Here is a 6,565-nt window from a genome sequence, read left to right on the forward strand (position 1 = left end):
AAATGACAGCGGGCAGGAGTGCAGGTAGGACAGCAGGTGTTCCGGGCATGAGAGGAGAGAGGATGAGAGGGTGTGAGCACCTTCATCAGGGATATACCTCCACGACATTAAGAAGGCCACTTCTGCAGGTTCCCTTGAGGACAGTGCTCTACGAATCCACAGGGCTCCTGGTCTGACGGACCTGTCCTTTGAGAAATGGGTTGAAATCCTGAAAGTGAGCCTTAGGTCTCAGTCTGCCAGGCCTGCCTGCTGCTTACTGGAGTGAGAGCAGAAGCAGATGGTATAGTCCTTGAAGTGTTCCCTCCCCTGTGGAGTGTGGGTAATGGCCTGCTGAAATGTGAAAGGGTTAAAGAATAATTAAAACCTGAAACTGGACAAAGGAAGTCCATAACTTAGGCCTAGTTTCTGGAACCCCTAACCACACTCTGTTAATCATAAAACTTGTAACAATGAGCTCATACGCTAACTGCCAATTTTAGCCTGTGTAACCCTGCTTGCTTGCGTGGCATGAAAAATAATCAATTGTATATAAGCTGAAAATTACTGTTTGGCCATCGCCCATGGGAACACTGGCTATTGTCCATGGGAACATAGGCAATCACCCATAGGAACATAACATTCTAACACAAGCTTTCTGCTTCTGTACTTCCCGCTTGCACACCTGACCAGTGGGTTGACAGGTAGTGAATGGGAGAAAGATGGACCTTTGTGTTTAAGACAGAATGAGGAATGGGATTTGGGGCTTAAAAACCTTGTATCTTGGCATTTCGAGGCTGCTCCTTTGCAAGGACAGCCGCCGGCTAATAAACTGTCTCCTGGTTAAGAGCACTCAAGTTGGGTCTGGTTATTCTGGACACAACATTTGGAGGCCCCAGCGAGATCTTCTCGTTGTAGGAAAATTGATCAGTGCACCGGGGCGTTGGACCATTTGCGGTTGGGGAGGCCTCTAGGGCACTTGCCCTAGCCCACCGCCTGTGGTTTCTCGCTTTGCGGAGCACGATCCTGGGAGTGCTGAGGCAGTTTCTGGTAGGGGGCCCAGGGACCGTGCGGACGTCGGACGTGACAAGTAAGTCGGCGGTCGACTGAGACTGTGACGACAGTTTTCTCCGTCCTGTTCTGGTTTGTTAGTCTGTGTCTGTCTTGTTTTGTTTTGCTTCGTGTGCTTTATTGTGGAACTATGGGACAATCACAGGGCAAACTAACTCCGTTACAGTGCATGCTTAACAACTTTAAAGATTTTCGTCGTAGGGCAAGGGCCTATGGTGCTTCAGTAACCCCTTTTGATTTGCAGCGCTTTTGTCGATTAGATTGGCCGACCTTCGGAGTAGGATGGCCCTCCGAGGGATCATTTAACATGCAGACTGCATTCCGGGTTCGAGGTGTGATTTATGGAAACCCTGGGCATCCTGACCAAATTCCTTATATTGATGTTTGGATTGATGTTGTTTCTGATGCCCCTAAATACTTACAGAATTGCAGTCGTGCACCCGTTACTGTAATGGCAGCCATACCCCAGGGTTTTAAGAAGCCCCCACCGGTGTTGCAGGGACCTCCCTCGGAGGATGACTGGTATCCGCCACCCTATAATGGAAATGGGGGTAGACGTCCTCCTCCGGAGGGACCGGGACCTCCTGTAACCCGGTCTAGGGATCATAGGCCACCTTCCCCTGATTCAACCTCCCTGAAAAGAGCCAGTATCTGTTCAAGCCCCATTGAAGGTGATTACAGGAGATGGCGGTGAGCCTACTGTCATCTACTCGCCATTCAGTACTAGTGATTTATATAATTGGAAATTGCAAACGCCATCCTTTTCAGAGAAACCACAAGGACTAACCTCCCTTTTAGAGTCTATTTTCTTTACCCATCAGCCCACTTGGGATGATTGCCAACAGCTCTTACAGGTCTTATTCACTACTGAAGAAAAGGAAAGAATTTTGCGGGAGGCGGCTGGAGGAGTAACAAACCCAAATGGGCAGCCTACAGCAGACTTAATCAGGGTACAGGCTGTGTTTCCGACTCAACGTCCCCAGTGGGATCCAAATACAGATCGAGGTAAGGAGGCTCTCCTAAGGTATCGCCAGTTTCTGCTACAGGAACTCCGGGCTGCTGCACGTAGACCAATAAATCTGTCCAAGGTAAGTGAAGTAATTCAGACTAAGGACGAGTCACCTGCAGCATTCTTGGAAAGACTATTAAAGTCTTACCGCTTATATACACCTATTGACCCGGAGGACCCCAACAATAGAAGAGCCATTAATTTGGCCTTTGTTAGCCAGTCGACCCCTGACATTAGAAAGAAGTTACAGATATTGGAAGGTTTTGAGGGAGAAAATTTATCCAAATTATTAGAAATAGCTCAGAAGGTCTTTAACAATAGGGACGGTGTGCAAAAGGTCATGTTTGTGGGACAACAAGGAAACCGACCTCCTTGAAAAAAAAAAAAAAAACCCTAACCATAGAGGGGGACCTAGCAACGAAGAAAGCCAAAATAGAAAACCTAGGCTAGGAAGAGACCAATGTGCTATTTGCAAAAAGAAAGGACATTGGAAGAATGAGTGCCCTGAAAAGGAGCAACCAGGAGGTGAGAAGAAAAAAGGCCCCTCATTCTTTTGGAAGATGAATAGGGGCGTCAGGGCTCTTATCTAATGAGCCCCCGAGAGCCCAAGGTAACTTTACAAGTAGGGGGCAAACCTGTGAACTTTTTAGCTGATACTGGTGCAACTTACTCAGTTTTAACAGAAACTGCTGGTCTGTTATCCAAAGAAAAGACTGTAATTCAAGGAGCCACTGGGAAAGGGAAGGCATACCCATGGACACAGGCAAAAATTACTGACTTGGGAAAGGGAACCATCACGCATTCGTTTTTAGTTATGCCTGAATGTCCTTTTCCTTTGCTTGGAAGAGATTTGCTCCAGAAATTAAAAGCCACTATTTAAGCAACGAGTGGCATATCTCTCAAAGAGACTAGATCCGGTGGCTGGAGGAAGGCCTAGTTGCCTGAGAGCACTAGCTGCTACTGCTATATTGACCAAAGACGCTTTAAATTGACCTTGGGCCAAAATATTGAAATTGTGGCTCCACATGCAGTTGAAGCCATGCTGCGCAGCCCTCCTGAAAGATGGATTTCCAACGCCCGGATTACTCAGTACCAGGTACTGTTGCTTAATCCCCCACAGACCCAGTTTTTGAAAACTGCAGCCCTGAACCCTGCCACGCTGCTCCCGGATGATGACCCGCAGGCTCCATTGCATCACTGTGTTCAGCACCTTGAGCAGGTAACTGGACTACAGCCAGACTTGAAGGATGAGCCGTGGCCTAATCTGGATGCAGTATTATTTACCAATGGAAGCAGTTTTGTATCCGACGGAGTAAGGTATGCCGGGGCAGCCATAGTAACTGTCAGGGATGTGATATGGGCACAGGCCCTAAGCCATGGGACATTGGCACAGAGGGCTAAACTTATAGCTCTAACACAAGCTTTACGGTGGGGAAAGGATAAAACTGTAAACATCTATACTGACAGTAGATATGCCTTTGCAACGGCACATGTACATGGAGCCCTGTACAAGGAAAGAGGACTATTGACATCAGGGGTAAAGAAAATTAAGAACAAGGAGCAGATTTTGGCTCTTATGGAGGCTATCTGGCTACCTAAGAAAGTGGCTATTATCCACTGCCCCAGCCATCAAAAAGGGGAAGAAGCAGTAGAAAAAGGAAACCGCTTGGCAGATAAAACAGCAAAGGAAGTAGCCAGAAAACCAGTGGGGACTAACGTCATAATTGGTCCCCTTCTTGTGCCCCACTTGGTACAGGCTCCAAACTATAGCCCCCAAGATATAGAGTTGGGGAAGCAACTGCACGGGAAGTTTGAACATGGGTGGCTTTGGATTCCAGATGGAAGGCCGGTCCTCCCTGCTGCGCTCGGTAACACCTTAATTAGCCAGATGCATAATGCTACCCATCTTGGAGGAACTAAGTAAATTGAACTGCTAAAAAGAGACTATTATATTCCTGGACTAACCTCAAAGGCTCGGGATGTAAGTGCACGATGCCCAATATGTGCACAGGTCAACTCTCACCCCATCCCAAAGGAAAATATCGGCACTCGATTAAGAGGACAAGCTCCTGGAGAGCATTGGGAAGTGGACTTTACAGAAGTTGCTCCTGGCACTTTTGGATTTAAATATCTTCTGGTATTCATTGACACCTATTCTGGATGGACTGAGGCCTTCCCCACAAAGAAGGAAACTGCACAAGTAGTAGCTAAGAAATTAATTACAGAAATAGTGCCTCGATTTGGCTGGCCCTTATCATTGGGGTCCGACAATGGCCCGGCATTCATTGCCCAAACAAGTCAAATGTTAGCTAAGGTATTAGGGATCAATTGGAAATTACATTGTATTTACAGACCTCAGAGTTCAGGACAAGTAGAAAGGATGAATAGAACACTTAAGGAAACTTTAACTAAATTTAAGCTGGAAACTGGGGAGAATTGGGTGAGCCTTCTTCCTTTTGCTTTGTTACGGGCCCGGTGTACTCCATATATTATGGGAATTTCTCCTTATGAAATAATGTTTGGGAGACCTCCCCCTTTACTCCCTAAAATTGGAATTGAAAAGGTTACAATGAGTAATAATACAAGTCTCCTTAAGTCTCTACAGGCCTTGCAACAAACCCAAAATCAAGTCAAGGGCTTGATTAAAGCTGCTAGACCGACTCCGGGGACATCACAGCCTCACCCACATCATCCAGGCGATTGGGTGTGGATAAAGAAGATCCAGCCTGCTAGCCTAGAGCCCCGGTGGGATGGTCCGTTTCCAGTAATCCTGACCACACCAACGGCTGTCAAAGTTGCAGGAAAAAGACATTGGATTCACCATACCCGCCTTAAGACAGCTCAACCTCCCCCGGAGACAGAGAAATGGAAGGGAACACCCACAGAGGATCCACTCAAGATAAGACTCTCGCAGGGTTAATTATAATTGGGTTAATTGTTATCAATAATGTTTATAAGTTTGCTAATGACAGTAACTCAAATGCTACAAAGGATTGTTGGTTTTGTCTGAAACCTGCCCCACCTTATTATGTAGGACTTGGTGTCATTGCTAACCTTGGCACAGATCAAACTGCTATTAGGAACGTAACATCTCCGAATGTTACTATTTGCCCTTGGGGAACCAAAAACCCATCTGTAACGTTGGGAAATTTACAAGGAAAGGGAACTTGTGTGTATACTAACACTTATAGAGTTGATAAATCTAGGTATAAAAAAAATTGTAAATCATCTATTTTAGTAAATAGCACCTCTTCTACTTATTTAGCAGCCCCTAGTGGCACTTGGTTTGCTTGTAATACTGGTTTAACTCCCTGTATTAATCTTAACTATTGGAAAAATAATACTGGATTTTGTGTGCTGGTTCATGTTATACCTCAGGTGTATATGATGAGCGGACAAGAAGGGAGACAAGCAATGGATTTGGGGAGAGGATATAACTATCCTCGGCGTAAGCGAGCAGTTCCACTGCTTGTGCCGCTCCTAGTTGGCCTAGGAGTGGCAGGATCAGCTGCAATTGGGACTGCTGCTTTGGTTACAGGGAATCAAGGTATGGCCTGGCTCACAAAGCAGATTAATGACGATTTAAGCACTCTAGAGAAATCAATTAATCATCTTGAAACATCTCTTAATTCTTTAGCTGAAGTAGTACTGCAGAATAGAAGAGGTTTAAACCTCTTATTTCTTAAGAAAGGAGGTTTGTGTGTAGCACTAGGAGAAACTTGCTGCTTTTATGTTAATCATTCTGGAATTATTAGGGATAGTTTAGCATTAATTAGACAAAGAGTAAAAGACAGAAATGAGAAGTTAAAACAAGGAAGCAACTGGTATGAATCTTGGTTTAATGGAAACTCTTGGTTAACCACGTTATTGTCGGCTATAGCAGGACCATTGATAATTCTGCTGTTATTACTGACCTTTGGGCCATGCTTGATCAAATGGGTTAAGAGTTTAATCCAATCCAATATAACTGGGCAAAGATTTTAATTTTAGGAGCGTCAGCCCCGACCCATTAGCCAGAAATCCCGACTTCTGACTCGAAGATTGAGTCATTCTAAAGAAAACCAGTGGGGAATGTAATAGCCTGCTGAAATGTGAAAGGGTTAAAGAATAATTAAAACCTGAAACTGGACAAAGGAAGTCCATAACTTAGGCCTAGTTTCTGGAACCCCTAACCACACTCTGTTAATCATAAAACTTGTAACAATGAGCTCATACGCTAACTGCCAATTTTAGCCTGTGTAACCCTGCTTGCTTGCGTGGCATGAAAAATAATCAATTGTATATAAGCTGAAAATTACTATTTGGCCATCGCCCATGGGAACACCGGCTATTGTCCATGGGAACATAGGCAATCACCCATAGGAACATAACATTCTAACACAAGCTTTCTGCTTCTGTACTTCCCGCTTGCACACCTGACCAGTGGGTAGACAGGTAGTGAATAGGAGAAAGATGGACCTTTGTGTTTAAGACAGAATGAGGAATAGGATTTGGGGCTTAAAAACCTTG

General features: G+C 45.2%; 1 long non-coding RNA gene across 1 annotated transcript; it reads left to right on the forward strand.

Moving 5' to 3' along the window:
* The first annotated feature begins 1,114 nt into the window (after positions 1-1,114).
* LOC111735738 lies at positions 1,115-2,498 on the forward strand. The gene is made up of 2 exons (XR_002778950.1): positions 1,115-1,379; positions 1,893-2,498. It is a non-coding gene; the product is annotated as an uncharacterized LOC111735738 (long non-coding RNA).
* The last annotated feature ends 4,067 nt before the right edge of the window (positions 2,499-6,565 follow it).

This window comes from Pteropus vampyrus, unplaced genomic scaffold, assembly GCF_000151845.1.
Source record: "Pteropus vampyrus isolate Shadow unplaced genomic scaffold, Pvam_2.0 Scaffold1000006158, whole genome shotgun sequence".
Classification (NCBI taxonomy): domain Eukaryota; kingdom Metazoa; phylum Chordata; class Mammalia; order Chiroptera; family Pteropodidae; genus Pteropus; species Pteropus vampyrus.